We start from the raw sequence: 17671 nt of genomic DNA on the forward strand, positions 1-17671 counted from the left end.
CTGATTTAAAAAATTTAGCCACCCAATTAAAAGAGTTTTCCTTTCATACACTAAAACGGAAAAAAAAAAAAAAAAAAAGTGTTCAGACACCAAAGGTACATTATGCATTAATATATAAAACAAAGAATTTTCAATTTTTCTCTTAAATTTAATTGCAATGTTATTTACTCAAAATTAAAATTTTGAATTAATTTAAACATAAAATTTTAACCAAAAGACCAATTTGATTCTTTTTTTTTAATATTAACAAATTTATATATTTTAAAAATTCAAGACAGTTTAATTTGATATTTTAAAATTTTTGATTTCAATTTGGTTTTATACAGAAAATTGGTTGGTTGGTTTGATTTCAATTTTATATATATTATCCTATCGAATTTAGTTTATGCCCAAATAATAATAAAACTAAATCAAAATAATCAAACCAAACCGATGCAATTAGATTTTAAATGTTTAGTTTTATCTGAAAATATTTAAAATTTTGCTAAACTAAATAAGTTTAACTCAGTTAAATCAAATATTCACCCCTATCAATTTTAGCAATTGCATTACTCCATAATTCTATTATGTATTATGTAGTGTAAGCAATTCCAAACCTTGAAAGTGATTTGATTTTCAGGAAAATATAAAATTATTTATGGTTATAAACTAGCGAAAATTATTTTTTTTCATTTCGTTTTTAATTTTCCATTCACATTCTTGGATATAGCTTCCTTTCAATATATCCAAACGAGGTGCGACAATTGGCTTATTGAAAATCAAAGAGCAACTGTATATAGCTTGAAAAGGGGATAATTTTGATTTTGAATGCCACGAAGTTTTGCACCACATCAAAGCTGCAGGTAGTGGCGGATCTAGGAATAAAAATTTATGGGATCAATGTATAATAAAATATAATAAAAATGGTTCAATCTTATTTTTAAGAAAGTTTAATTTAGAAAACTGTATATATATATATATATAGACAGAGAGAGAAGAGGGGGGGGGGGGGGAATCATTGTTGCCATAATAGTGTTTTTCCCTCTCTGCCCTTTTACTGCCCATTAACTAATTACTACCATGACAGTTGAGACTTATCTAAGACGGTAACTTGACAACATTGCGCTTAGTAATAGTTTATTGTCTTTTTCTACAATGGGCTAATAGCTCAAAACTTTCAAATGCGTCAATACCTTTTTTTTTATCAATTATTGTTATTATTGTTATTATTATTATTATTGTGTGATAATCTTGGTGCAACATATCTTTCCTCCAATCCAATATTGCAACACATCTTTCCTCCAATCCAATCTTTCATGCTAGAAACAAGCACATTGAAGTTGACTTCCACTTTGTTAGGGACAAAGTGGCAAGCAAGGAACTTCAAATTCGTTTATCTTCTCAAGATCAGCTAGCAGATGTTTTAATGAAACTGCTTTCTCGACAACATCACAATCTGCTTCGTGATAAGCTGACAATTCGATCTTCTTCTCAGCATCGAATTGAGGGAAATGATAGATCTTACATATTGTTAGGTTATTATTATATTGTAAATTAGATTACAACACTTATCTCTAACTTATACTAATCAATATCATGTAACAGACTCGTGCATATATATTTCTTATAGTCGTTAATGTGATGTGTGCTTCTGATATAATTCATTAAACTTCTTTATCGCCATCTCGATTTTTTTTTTTTTTTCTAAGATCCTCTCTTTCAATCTCTGAAATCGCCCTTGTATGGATGATTGTGAACTTCCCATCAATTGATCATGGAGCAATGTTGGCTTTTCTAGGACTTGAAAATGCAATGACTTAACCATCACAATTGTGTTTGAAAAGTGAGAAATGATGCGAAAATGAAAAAGAGAGAAGAAGTGGAGAGAAACAATATGTGTGTGTGTGAGAGAGAGAGAGAGATACAAATTGTAGATAGAAAAGGAAAATATTTAAGTTGTAAAATAAGACTTGTTTATACCTGTTATAAGAGGACACCCATATAGTCAATTAAAAAGTTAATATTGTTTTATCTTTTTTTTTAGAAAATAGTCAAAAATATCCTCATTTGAACTAAAAAAAATTATTTTTTATTAGTTTGATATATGGTGAGCCCATATATCATGTATATATATTGGTTGTTAATCATGGCTTAATATATCAAAATACTTCAGACTTTTCAGATTTTTGCAATTTCAATTTATTTTGATGTTTTTACCAATTTTACTCAAATTTTGACCTTTGTAACAATAGCACTCTCGATTGTTATTAAGGATGGAATTGCAGATAAAAATTAATTTTATAATTTTTTTAAAAAATAAAATTTTAAGGGGATAATGTTAATTTTAGTGCTTAAACTTGGCTTTTTTTCTATTTTGGTGTCTGAACGAGAAATTATGACAATTGAGTGTCCAAATTTGAATTTTTTTTTTTTTCAATTTGATGTCTCTTGATGACATGAACAATTAAAATATCTAATGGGACAAAGTGGGATCCACATATGTCTATGTATCCGCTTACGTGGCCTAACATTTATTTCATATAGACTATCCAACTTGGCAAAAATAATAAAATTACTATTTAACCTCATTTATTATCATCTACACAATTACTTTTCCCCAAATCCAAAAAGCAACGATGAACCTCCACTAGCAACTCTCACTGCCATAACCGCCACAGCTACAGCCATAAGCAACACCGTCAGCACTGCCACAACCATAGGCATACCCACTTCCAAACGGAGTTGCTTTGACTTCTGATCTCAATCTCTTTATCCATCTTCGCTCATGTACATGTAAACTTAAAGAAAGGATTTAATAAACGAAAAAGAAGTCATTGGAAATCTCAATCCCTTGCAAACCATAGCATCATTTTCTTGAGTTGGTGGCTATGGTCATCGTTTTACCATATTTAGAAGAATTTAAAAACCTTTGTTTGAGAGGACTCATAAAGCTTCAAATCAAAGATATGGACAGACTCGTATCTCTTTTCTTGTCTTCTTCAATCTTGCATTCCCCTAAAATCGAATGTCAATGCATGTAAGCTGACACAGAGGCATATGTGGATCCTAATTAGTCTCATTAGATATTTCGGTAGTCCATGTTATCGGGAGACACCAAATTGAAAAAAAAAAATGTAAATTCGGATACTTAATTGTCACAATTTTCCATTCAAACACCAAAATAGAAAAAAAAGCTAAATACAAGCACTATACTTAACATTATCCCAATTTTAAAGGACCTTTGGATATCAAATTATAGTCATATTTAGTGGGTGCCACATTTATAGATTTAGAAATATGTATTTGAGACATATTCAATTAAAATAATTAACTTATTTATTTATGTTTACTACATGAATAATAATCTGACTACATTACCAATTCAAAATTTATAATAATTAAAATTTTTTTTCATCCTTAAAATAAAGATAATATGAAACAAATACGTAATTGAAAAATATATATATATATATATATATATATATATATATTATTAAATTAATTTTTATGCCATATTTCAGAATTTTTTTTGTTAAATAATAGAAATGTATGTTATTAAATTATTAATTACCACATGCATTTCAAAACGGTTAAAATTGAAATAAAATTGAAACAAAGATTTTAACAACATTAATTAGATAAGACTAATGGAATTCTTTTTAATTCTTATTTTTTAAAATTTTACAATTGTTGATTTAAAAATGTTGAAAATAACTTTTCCTTACCATTCTTAATAGCAACTGAGAATCTTATTACTACAAATGGTTAAAATTGAAATAAAATTAGCAAAAATATCAAAATTGAAATAAAATTAACAAAAATATCAAAATAGAAAATATTTTTACATATTCGGCTTAAAATCATTTATCACATCACAAATTGTACGCTCAAGTCGTAAGCACAATTGTCGCATAAGCAACCTCACAATTAGAATCAAATCCAATAATGCTTTTCCTTATTACAATTAAGTCGTTTCTATATGCTAATTACATTGTAATAAGGCATAATCGTTCTGGTTGTAGAGGTGAACTGATAGTGGTGTGCTAATTATAATACAAACATAAAAAAGAAATGATGATTAAATTTCATAAATTTTCTCAATTACATTGCCCAACAAAGTAATGAAAGCCTAATTACATTTCATTAAGTTACATTTTTTCATTGCATTACATCTTTGATTACATCAAATTGCATTCCATCCAGCCAAATATAGCCCTTAGGTCCTAACATAAACGTCATTTAAGACTATTAAGGTGTCGTGTAATAGCGAAGAGTGAATGTGAAAGTAGAATCTACGTCAACGTTTTTTCAAGAAACAAAGAAAAGAGGTGACAAATGTTGGTACATTCCCCTGTTGCCTTTTCATATGATACCTCGCAAAGAAATCCTTAATGGAGGTCGTCCACATCATTCCAGCTCATAACCAGAGAGCTCTATGATCCTGAAACTTGTTTGCTAACTATGGTCAGAATGTCCTTGCCTATCACAAAGAAATGTTGAATGAAGGTCGTTCATATCATTCCAGCTCATAACCAGAAAGTTCTATGATCCTCAAACTTGGTTGCTAACTATGGTTAGGATGTCCTCGTCCACCAAGGAAGAACCTTGCCTTTGAACCTTCCGAAACTTAGAAACTCGTTTTCGATGCCCACGGCCCAGTTTGTGCTGTTCCCACTCATGAGCTCCTCTAAGAACCCTATCCCCACAAGCCTACCATAGGTAAATCATATGCAGACACCAGTGTTAGAGCAAAATAAGTCAAAATGTCACAAATAAGTTACCAGCCAATTTAAGCGGTAGAAGGAAATAAAATGTCAAAAAGAAGAGCAAGAACAGGTATTTGCCCAAAGTACATCAAGCAATACTCACCTTGCACACATACTGAGTCCACAAGTTCCTTTCAATTGATCCCATTCCAGCACCATCACTTGCCCTCAAGTCAGACACTGAACTCCCATCCTCACTTAAAAAGGATCTGATAATTTCCACTGCAGGTCCGACTACTTGTGCGGACCATGATTCATCTGATTTGCCTGGAACATATAATCATCCTATCTTACTCAGGAAAGTGTCTGGAAAATATTTTTCAACTGCTAAAGAGAATACTGTAGATTAGACAAAAACAAGCAGAGAAATGTTTTACTTGAAATTGATTCCGATGCATCAACATAATGTATATTCCAGCCAAACAACATTTGAAGCGTATTAAGCCTCCTTTTCTGTAAAACAAAAATAATTCTCATTATAAAGCTTCCACATTGATCATAAGCCAAAATATCAGCAGCAACTGCTCCCTATGCAGAGAAATTTACAATAGGGATTAATCAGCACCAGAAAAACTTAGTTCAGAGTGGATCACAGTTTGAGGTAAATTAGAACTAGTATTTCCCCAGAAACTAAGTCATAGATTCTAAATAATTCATGGCAGACAAAATTTGTGCACCGAAAATAATAAAAACAATGACATGATTGTCATAAATTTTTCATTGTGCTGAGAAGATTTGAGTTAGGAACAAACAAAAGAAATTAGCATTACAAAGATGCAAATTTCCAAGAATTATATCAGTTGGAAATATTGGCACATATCAAGGGGGTGACACGAACCATAAAGATTATATATACACATCTCAAATGTATATCTGAAAAACATGTTAAGTGTAATAACACAAACTTACTTGACGACGAATAAGTCTTCTGGTATTTAATTTTACTTTGTCAATAGCTTCGACTAGAACAAGTTTGAGTTCGTTATCATCAGAGGAACAGAGAATCTCTCTAATATTATCCTTCAGCATCTTCTCCTTGTTTGCTGATACCATGAAGAGAGATTCATCAGTAAAATCATTTGGACTAAAATTCCTGCCTTCCAAAAGGTAACCTCTCAGAAAATCCTCATATTCCCTTACACCAATGGCTTGTCGTAAGCCTCGGGTATAAACCACATTAGGACTGTAAATATCATAAACCTCACCGAGCAATCCAGCATCAATCATGCAATCTACTCTTTGCCCCACGTACTGATCCAGCACGGGTATTGCAGCATCAACACAAATAAAACAACAATTGAATCTACAATCATCAATGCGACCCCAGTTCTGCCCTGCCACATGCATGATGTTAGAAAATTTATGAGCTTGTAAGGTAAACTCAGATTCATCTCTCCAGAGAAAATATTGCTATTTGCAGTTCAGTCCAAAAATGGCCATCAGGAGATGCAAAAACTTTATGCAGCCAATAATCTACTTATCATATATTACATTTCAAATTTCTTCAATCTGCATATGTAATGCCATAAAATTTTAGGCATCAAGCAAAGTTGAATGGCATACAGAATGACCAAGGCCTTAAAACAAATTACTAACAGGCGATTTGCCGTTGATGCTGGAAACTACTTTTTCAAAAGGCACCCTCTTAAATACTGCAAAAATTCATTTTGTTCAACTGTTTTGAAGTTTAAAGAACTAAAAAGTGTCAAATTTACCTTGAAACAATATTCAATGGCCTTTAATCAACATATTCAAGATAATGATTTCGTCAACAACAATGCAAGAAAAATAAGAAAATTATTAAGATTTAACTCTTAATAATATATAAAGCACTCTTTTTATACAAGACAGTTTCACAAATATAATACATATATTACATGGATAAATATACCAACCTCTGCGGCCTTTCCCTGATAAACTTTGCTAGGGAGAATACCTGAGCGAGAATACAAATTAAGGCACTGATTGATCTGCAACAAAGAACCAAATTCAGAGATCTAAAGCATATCCAGATGGATTTTCCCTGAAATTATACATACAAATGCACAAATTATTGGAAGATGTTGCATAGTCATTAGTGGAGCAGAAAACAAATCAAGGACAGTTTCTTATTTGTACAAACCCCATTTAAAATGTCATCAGGAACTCAGGATAAAGCCACAAAAGCTTAAATGTTTACTTATGGTAAAATAAATAAACTATGTAACTGAGAGCAATGTCAACAATCTTTCCTCTTAGTCATATAGGTTTATGCAGCTGTCCATGAAAATTGGGTTAAAAAAAAAAACATGAACCAAAATAAAGCATAGATATACTTTGAACATCAGATCCAAAGATATAGTCAATATAATAAAGCAAACCGGGCTAATGATGAAAGCAGCATCGCCTAGTTTCAAACATCATGGGCCAAAATCAGTTTAATCCACGGGTCTCAAGCCAAACACCCAGTCTAGTTAGTAGATGAGGTAGGATAAATGAAAAATAAAGCCAGACTCACTCTCAACAGTTACAAGAAATTCACCAGTCTCTCAGGCCATGAGAAGACTTCCAGTCCATGAATGGCAGAAGTAAGAAAAATGATGCAGGCAGAAACAGTAAGAATTTTTTCACATAATCATCACAAATTTAAGTCCAGTGGAAAAAGTAGAAAAAAACATATAACTTCACAAATATTTCAAGGACTGAAAAGTGAGAAGTAGCGAGTTGTGAAGCCTACTTTTCTATGATTATTTGGATGAATTCTGTTAGCTGCAACAGGATCAAGATTTTTAAGATAATCATATCTATTGGCATCATTTCCCCCATACTCGGGCATCTCATCACTATGTTCATCTCCTGAAAACCATACGGAATAAGTAATACTGAAGTTCTCAATGCAAATTGGAAAGCAATGGATTTGCTGTATACCAAGGGGCTGATTCCGAAAGCTTTCATCCAAAGCTTCCAAATTATCATCTAGAAGGAATGGAGTCACCAGAGCCTGAAAACAATGAACAGACAAAAAAAGGCAATATATAAGGAATGCAGCGTAACAGAACCAAGACTTGACATGCTGTTGTATAAATGCACTAAAAGAAACAACTTGATTTTCAGTTTGCTCAGAAAACTTCTTGTCATTATACAGATATAGAGATATAGACAAATAAAAGCTTTAACCTTTACGCAAAATCACAGAAATTTAGAGACGGTTTTAGAAATGACTATGCATCATCATAGCAGCAGTAAAGATTGCAATGCACTGCCACATGAGTGATAGACTGCAGTAATGCGCCCCAGCACTCACACATTTTCTTTTATGGATATAAGATGTTAAGATACAACAAAATATGAAGTGTAATAGCAGGATGAAGATAAGTTCAAAGAAAAAAAAAAATAACAGGACGAAGACTACATCTTTTTTACAAAGCAAAAAGTGCCTATCACATGTCTGGGCAATAAGCTCCAACAGGCCTCACTCAGAACGACAGAAAGTAAGAGTCCCCACCTGAATATAGTAATTGGTACCCCCCAACAATGACCGCCAAGCAGTTGCGTGACAATATTTCATTAATAATCTGAAAACCGAACAAAAAACAAAGGATCAAAAACTATCAAATCTCATCGTTTACTTGATAGGAGTAAAAGATGCCAACTCAAAAAACAGTAATGCAAGAGAAAAAAAAATCTCCAATTCAATCAATTGAAAGAACAGAAAACCTGAACTAAAGACAACTCACAGGAATAGCAGCATTCCGGAATTCCTTTGCTGTGAATTCAACGTTTGGGCTTATAGTCCCAAGCAAATGGTGAGGAACTCCTGCAAGACACATAAGCCCACCCACAAAATCACAAAGACAAATAAATATAGCATAACTACAGGAGAGAGCAAGAGAGAGAATTATACCCTTTTGATCATGGAAGGGAACCTTATTGGTGAGAACATCTAGGCTATGGTAGACCTGCATCGAATCAGCATTGATGATTTCAATGGGGAAGTGGGTCGCTAAATCAATGGCCAACTTTGATTTGCCTGAACCAGCGGCACCCATTATAACGACCACCTTTTGCTTCTCTTCTTTCTTATTCATTGGAATTCTTACTCCATTGTTAGGGTTTTGAAGGACCGTTTGAGCATCTATTGCACTGCTACTCTCCATCTGTGACTCTTGCCTTGCTCTCTGTCTGTGTCTGTTTTTCACAGAAACTTTCTTGGGCTTGAAACTTCGTATCAACGTTGCTACAAATTAGGGCCGATATTATGTCCATGGGCTTTACATAAACCAATTTTGTGCTTTTCTTTTTAAACTTTAAATAAAGGTTATATATATTATAACAGGATTATCCATATGCCTTTCAATATTGAATTCACTTATGATTTCATTAACATCCTAGTCCTTCTGTCCATAATAGCTTCTTTTAATTGTCAATTAACTAAGAAATTGGTTCATAAATTATAGTCAAACTTACTAATGGAAACAGTGCAAATATTTTATGATACCCACCCCATTTTGTTCCGTTTAAAAAAGATATGGGTAGTTATAAATAGATTTGGGACAGGTACGAATAATAAAATTACTACCCGTAATGGATATGAGTAAAATATAGGTACAAGTCTTTGGGTCTCTGCTACCCATTACCTGCTATATTAAACGAGTTCAGCAATGGGTACCCACAAATTATTCATTATTAGTAAAAATTGTATTTTAAATAAATTTGGATTTGAATAGTTTAATATTCGTGGGTACCTTATCCATATGTGTCACGATCCAAATCCATGAGCTGGACTAACACTAGGACTTAAGTAAACATAAGACCCCCAAAACTCGTAGTAAGCCTAAATTAATAACTAATCTGAAATGAGGCCCATCTTTTACTCATGAACAGTAAAGCCCATATCATAAGTAAATTTTTTATCTAAGTTCACGGCCCAATCATATTATCATAATCAAACGTAGATCACGAGCCTATAAGCATATAACAACCGCCATATGGGCTTCTAGTTCACAATGCATAAGACCAAAATTAACAGAATATATACATTGAAAATGTAACTAATTTATTGCACTTAATAAATAAATATCTTAGAAAAACCTATTAACTGCAGAGCTCAACTAAAATCCACTTACAACCCAATCATATAAATAGTAGCTACATGGAAAGAACGAGTGTTACAAGGAATCTATTACGTTCTTAGCTCTGTGGTGGTAGGAAACAAAACTACCACAGGAATAGAAAAAGACTGTTTCCTGAAAAAATTTAAATAAAATAGGGATGAGTTTACAACTCAGTGAATAATAATAAATGGCATACATCCCAAACATTCACACGAGATGATTCCTAAATGCACTAAAATGAACACTCGATCAGTCACGCACATGGCAAACAATAGCATCTACATACAATAGCACGTTCACAATAATCAAGCAAGTGGAGATTTGTCTGTGGCGTTACCGAAACCCTTGACGAGCCGTACTCACACGTGGCCCGCCCTCTCATGACCTGTGCATCAGGGAGCTGATTCCCATACATGACCGATCGATGTAATCCTCACTTGACCAGCCCTCTTATTGTCTTTCCATTCTCTTTTTCTTTTGCATTACCAAACAAGACGCCACCCTGTGGGTTTTCCATATCATCCATATCACTAGATGCACACGGGAGCGCCGATCTCTCCATACATGGCCGACGGTATCGTAGACCGCACTCACAAACCCAATGGTGACCCACTTTATCCCAATTCCTCACAAACAAAGCATATCAATAGCACAATACAAATAATCAAGCTATTCAATACAAAATGCACCAAATTAATAATTAAAATACAAACATGAAGAAATAACTATGATATTAATATATTAATATACTTACATGTTAAAAATAAAATAGTGATATAGAAATTATTACTAAGTTAATATGCATGCTAATGATGGTATGAACTATTTATTATTACTCACAGTGTTAGAGGAGAAAAGACTCTAGTTCTGATTTTGATTCATAGGATCAGTAAACGAGCTCGGACGGTCTATAAGAAGTGAAATTGAAAAGAGAGAAAAGAGTAATAAGGAAATTCTTTAAATAAGAATAAGGAATTATTCTAAATAAATACAGCACTGGTTTTATTAAATATACTAAATCAAGATTCTGTCGAAATTTTGGCAAAACATCCTCTAAAAATATGACTATCTACCTGATTAAGCAATATCAAATATCAAATATTCATTTATTCAATTCACACAACCCATCCGTCGACAATCATCTCAGCTAATATCATCCTCCAATCAATATCACCATTATTTACAATCTCTTATCATAAAATAATAATTATATAAATTTACATCAACTTTTTAAACTTATCTATTTCATCTCACATATACACAAGCAAACTCATATCTTCTGTTACATTTTAACTATTCACATCTTGACAATTATCGAAACCTCATGTCAAATCTTTATTTTGTCTTCTATATTTGCCAACACTCTAAACTAACCATTATGAACCAATGCCAAAATTAAGATTCTGCTGCAATTTCGACAGAGGTCTCCCCTAAAAATAGGATTAGATGCCTGTAAAACAAGCTACAAATATTCAATAATTATCAGTCAAACCCACATAGCCCGTCCAGCGGGTAACTAAAGTCATTCAATTTTCCATCCAGCTTCTAGCCTCACCATCAATGCCCAATAATCTTATTACAATGCCGAGTATATAATTTAGAAAATTTTCTTAAGTTCACTCTTCTTCCTCATACATTCATACTTACGTAATTGTATTTATCTTAGCATTATTTATAATTAAATATGTACATTTATTCTTATACACAAGAACATAAATGATTATCAAGCTCCTAAGCTAACTCTTAAATCTTTTACTAAATCAATTATAGACTTACATATAAGCAAATTAAACCTCAAGGTTATAGCTTTACATATTTTTTAAGATCATTTTTTTTTTTTATCAAATAAATACAACCAATAATCACGACTAAAGTAAGATAACTTGAAATACACACGTCAATTCCTAGATATTCCATTAACAACTCACAAAATCTCCATGAACCTGCTGTCATTTCAAAGAAAACTCTCAAACCCTTATTAACCCGTAGCTCACATGGTAACTTATTCATTTTTCATCAAACGATGGACCATCCTCATTTACAATCTTATTAGTACAAACTTATTCATTTTTCATCAAATGATGGACCATCCTCATTTACAATCTTATTAGTACAAAACTCATGAAAAACATATAGCATATTTGCTGCCATAACCAGAAAACTACAATATCACTTCCAAAGCTCGCATGAAATAACTTAATCTATTCTTTACTCATTCATTTCTTATCAAGTTTTCAATATACAACATATTTTCTCCTGATCATAGCAAAATATAAACAATTAATCAAGTTAGTTGCTGCCTTTTTCATGATTTTTCTCATTTTCTTACCAAGTTCACCGTAAACACTACTAAGATTGCTATCAAATGAAGTGGATGAGTTTATAGCACCATAATAAGTTAAACCCAACAAAATTTATGAAATTCTCCTAGCTGGCTGCTGCCATACACCACAAACCTCAATCTCAAATTAAAACTTGTAAGAACTAAATTATTCTAACCCTTATCTTATAAAAATTTATTTGTGGTTGCAATTGCTGCATGATTTGAGTGTTTCTTTAAAAATTCTCGTATGAACTGAACCAAAAACTCTAATTACCTTAAATTCCACATTCCCAGTTTCAAATCTATAATTTAGCCAAAAGAAATCATAGCACATGAAGGAGGAAGTCGGAAATCACCTACCTCACCACAAGATCACGCTGAAAACTGCAGTTCTCCGATCGGTGATTGTCAATCACAGCTCTCTCATCTCTCAATCGTGTAATAGAGCAAGGTATGAAAGAAAATCGAGCTAAGGTTTTGAGGATAGGTCCAGAATGGTGTTCGGATGGCGCGAGATGACAGCTCTTGGCCGGAAATGGCAAGAGAGGGGCTTTGGCGGTGGGAAGCGATCACAGATCGTGTAGAGAGGAAGAGGTAGGAAGGTTTGGCCCGATTCAAGCCTTTATTTTTCAATATTATTGATTTGGTTCGATTTAATGGATTCAAGTCGGTTTGGACAGTTTTTTTTTTTTTTTTTTTGGTTGATTTTCTTGAATACTCTGGAAGTCCCCTTGGGCTAGGCTTGGTTTAAAATAGTTTTGGGTTTCACTAAATAGGTTTTAGTTTGAGTTTTATTTTAATTTCATTTAATTAATTATTTAACGAAATTTAGTTATAAAAAATATAATTGTGTTTTTTTTTTTAAATTTATAAACAAATACTTTTGCTATTTTAAATGTAAAATGAACTATAATAATATTTGTAACACCCTCCGCCCAGTCCCGAGAGACCCGACGGCGGATGCCACATTCGGTGCCGGAGACACCATCTGATTTCAGACACAGAAAAATGGGGCGTTACAATATTGGTTTAAAATTGATATTTAAATTTTTAAATCTACAAATTTTGAAAATAAAAATTTAGGTTGTTTCTATATAAGAGTACTTTAAATGACTTTTAAACGAGTACGAGTAATAAAAATTTAAACGAATTTGGATATGGATATTTAAACGGATTTAAAACAAACACAGATAGTAAAATTTTAAATAGATATGAGTAATGGTAGTTTAAAATTCGCGGATATCCGCTCGGCTTCCATTTATAATTAAACTAACCTAACTTATGATTTTCATTAACCATTTAGTCCTTCCGTCATGATTTCTGTTAATATTTTTTTCCCTTTTGTTTTAACGGAAAGATTAAAGTGTTAATAAAATCATAATTTAAGAACCTAATAGTTAGTTTTTAAAAATAAATGTCCTTATATTTTAATTTGACTATAATTAAGAGATTTTTTTTTTTCCCCTAAATAAATTGGCAGCAATGAAAATAATAATAATAATAATATACAAGGCATGTGGCATTAGGGTAAAAGCCTAATAAATATTTTAAAGCTTTGATCCAAACTTGACTAGGTTACAATTAGACCAACTTAACTCGATTCAACTAAAATTTTTACTTTTTTTTTATATTTATTAGTAAAAACTTAAATGTATATTTATAAATAATTTTCTACTAAACAAGCAATAATATAATTATATATGTAGAATTATTTTTCAAACCAATTATCATCAAATATCAATAACAATAAAAAAAAACATGGTAGGTCAACATGATACTTTTGATGATATTATTTAATATATCAAGTAAATTTTATATTTTTAGTTAATTATTTTTATTATATATTTTTTATTTTTTAGAGGAATATATTATACATATTAATTGTGTGATATATTTTTTTGTTTTAGCACTAAGAAAAAAGAAAAATCAAACCTAATTCAAAGTACGTGTGGTACATATTTATCATTAAATTATACTTAAATGTACATATTTTTTTAATCTTATAATTAAAATAAAATTATATATTTTAAGAAAAAAACTTAATGTATTAACTAATTATTAATTTTTTATTATCAATTGAAAAATTAACAATTCAAACATGGTTTAAAATTTTTTCATTATTTTTTAAAGCAAAATAAACTTCAACTTTTTGAATCAGTGGCTACTTATCAAATATTTATACAATAAACTTGATAAATTAAAATATTAAATATTAATTCATTAAATTAATATTTTGATTAATTTTTTAATAATATCGATAGTGAAAGAATAATAATTTTTAAAATTTTAATGCATAAAAAATATACATATTCAAGCTTATTTGAAAAAAGATGTCAAAATCTTCGAAAATCTCAGCATTAACATGTTAATCTTTGTGTTGGAATACTGATAGAGATTTATTTGAGGGATTAGGCAATAAGCTATGCAGTTTACGGGCTCTAAATTTAAAAAAACTCAATTTTGTTATAAAATAATGTAAAACTAGAGGGAGAAGTAAAGAGAGAACGTTGAAAATAGGGAGAGAATACAAGAGTGTATTTATTATTGATGAGAAGTCACATATATATAATTACATAAGTGGAATGCTAATAGAGTCCTACATAAATCAGAAAGATAGAGTCTGCTATAATTAAGCATACAGACTTCTAACTCATATAGGATATCCACTTATTTCATAACACTCCTATTAGATATCCATTCTTCAAAGAATATGTCTCGTTAAAACCTTACTAAGAAAAAACCATGTGGGAAAAGAATCTTAGTAAAGGAAAAAGAATACATTATTCTTTTTTTAAATACGCGTTGAAATACTACCTCGTTTAAAACCTTTACCAAGAAAATCCAATGGGAAAAAATTTCGGTTAAAGGGAAAAAAAGTACAATACGTATTTACTCTCCTTCATAAAGATAAATCTTGAGATCTTTGAGTTTATACTTTCCAATTTTTGTGTAGTAATCCTCCAAAACTTATGGTAGAAAGCTTGTAGTAAAAAGTGTTTGATGAGCAAATCAACAATATCATCATTTGAGTGATTGAATTTCAATATCACAATTCTCATGTAATATTGTAGGAATTTCTCTCTGAAAAAGTAGACTGCACGTACTTTAAAAAAAATACATTATTGTCTTTCTTCATCAGTTGCTAAAATTTCTTCATGGTTAAAAGAAGTGGTAGCAATACTTTGTTTTTGAATGACATAAAATAATTGTACCTCCACATGTGAATGAATAGCTTATGTATGATCTAACATAATATGAATTAGACAAGTAACCTGCATTTTCATGGCCAATCACAACTGATTTTGACATGTTAGTTATAATATAACTCATATATATTGTGTCATGGAGATGTCAAAAAATATGTTTAACTCCATTTAATTTCTTCATATCCAGAAAGAATTGTATCTTGCTTAATAAAATTTATAAAAATCAAGTCAAGTATGAGTAGCAAGACATATTAGTATCTTTATTGCACTAAGATATAATGCTCCAGGACCAAGAGTTCTTCATAATTTTCTCAAAATGAAAAATAGTCATCTTCTCATCAAGTGGCCTCACTATTGTCCACATAAAATCATTTGAGTAACTTAGTCATATATGTGGATTCTCATTTATGAAATGTTCGATCTTCACGCCAAGACAAAATTTTATATTTTTAATGTCTTTCATCTCAAACTCTTCCCTTAAGGAATTTATAATCTTTCTTCAGGAGTTCCAATAATATTCATAAACCAAATAATGACAAGTTCATATTCAAATATCTCTATAAAAATTCATGAACATATTAAAATATTCTTTCAATAGATATTCACTAATCAAGAGATCACCTTTCTTCAGGAGTTCCAATAATATTCATAAACCAAATAATGACAAGTTCATATTCACATATCTCTATAAAAATTCATGAACATATTAAAATATCATTTCAATAAATATTCACTAATCAAAAGATCACATTACTCATGATAGTATATAAAGTAAATATCAAAAGTATGCTTTCAATAATAAAATATTATAAAAATATATAAACATAAAATATTATAACATTTTCTTAGCCATAAACATCATTAAGGCGATTATACCATATGTATTGAGATTTCTTTAATCCATATAGAAATCTTGAATATATTTCTCATTTACTTGCTTTAAGCATTTTTTCAGTATTTCATAGATAGCATTATGCAATAATCTATATAGAGCTTTATATAATTTGATTGAATAAATTTCTCGAGAATTTAACTTTATGCTTCAAGCAATTAAATACTTCAGGGATTTTCATATAGATATCTACATCAAGTTAGCATATAAATAGGCAGCCATTAATTCAATAGACGCATCTATAATTTTCATAAATTGCCAGACTAATCAAATATCAAATTATCATTGTATCCACCACGTAAGGGTATTTATCCTCATAATCAATGCCAGTTCTTTATGAGAAAACACATGTAATAAGTTTGCTTTATCTCTCATGACCCCATTTCAATTTCGCACAAATACATATTTGTATTCTACTAACTTGACATTTCTTGATGCTCATATTCAATTTTCAAAATTTACTTTTTAAGTAAATTTAAATGGCACATGCGTCGTTCTATTTTGGCCAATCAATTCCATGTGTATATTCTCAATAGACCAAACTCAAGATCCTCATCATTTTTCACAATTTTAAGCGCTATATTATAAAAATATTGTCGATATTTCTTTTATATTAGTTCCATATTTTTCTTGACATGACATAATTTAGAGAGATCTCATAATCTTCATTGATTTCAGATACTTGAGTTTCTTTGGGAAACTATTAGTTATGTTTAGGATTTCTGCTAAAACTTACTTTTTAGAACTTAACCATCTTGAATATTTGCTCCTTTTCTTTCATTTCATTTTTTTTATCTTTGGAACTGATATACCATGCTTCGGGCATGCTGTAGATTCATTAACATAGGTAATTTGTCATTCAGAGACTTCAATACTAATAGGAGCATTTATAGCTAGCATGTGACATTTAGTTATCTCCTTTTGGATCAGTGAATATATCTAGCAACTAAGTTACAATATTTTGAAAATGAATTATCTTTTAAACTTTTTTTTTTAAATCACACTGCTCTTGAATAAGGATGAAAATATAATAATAATAATTCTTTTCCAATCAATTATTTGTTAAATGGTATTATTTGAGACATAATCTGGAAGAATTGTGTTAATATAATATTCTGCTGCTTTACAATGTCTTAATATAGCTAAGGCACAGGTTTATACAAGGAAAGAAATAAATAGTAAAGAGAGGAATTATTCTCCTCCTATAATTATTCCCTAATTATGTACACTAATTGGGAAATGATGAGAAAATCTGATCCCACATTTTCCTCCTATTTCCTTGCTTTCTGACACTCCCCCTCAAGTTGAGTAGTGGGGTTGCCAATGCTCAACTTGCCCAAAACTTCACTGAAGGTCCTTCCGTTCACTGCCTTTGTTAATATATCTGTTAGTTGATCTTTAGAGCGTACGAA

The 17671-nt window shown here is 30.8% G+C and overlaps 1 protein-coding gene and 1 pseudogene across 2 annotated transcripts in view; one reads left to right on the top strand and one right to left on the bottom strand.

The window, feature by feature from the left end:
* The window catches only part of LOC105636387 (uncharacterized), an 89424-nt gene that overhangs the window by 51498 nt on the left and 20255 nt on the right, over positions 1-17671 (top strand). The window lies entirely within an intron of this gene.
* On the bottom strand, positions 4041-12818 carry LOC105636388 (tRNA dimethylallyltransferase 2-like; annotated as a pseudogene). Its single transcript, XR_016322102.1, has 11 exons — positions 12522-12818; positions 10679-10746; positions 8629-9970; positions 8462-8541; positions 8230-8299; positions 7462-7725; positions 6641-6715; positions 5655-6074; positions 5123-5198; positions 4849-5012; positions 4041-4689 (listed from the first exon to the last, which is right to left on the bottom strand). The product of XR_016322102.1 is annotated as a tRNA dimethylallyltransferase 2-like (transcript).

The sequence above is a fragment of the Jatropha curcas genome, chromosome 8 (genome assembly GCF_041381405.1).
Source record: "Jatropha curcas cultivar XTBG-Jc1 chromosome 8, XTBG_Jcur_1.0, whole genome shotgun sequence".
Lineage (NCBI taxonomy): Eukaryota > Viridiplantae > Streptophyta > Magnoliopsida > Malpighiales > Euphorbiaceae > Jatropha > Jatropha curcas.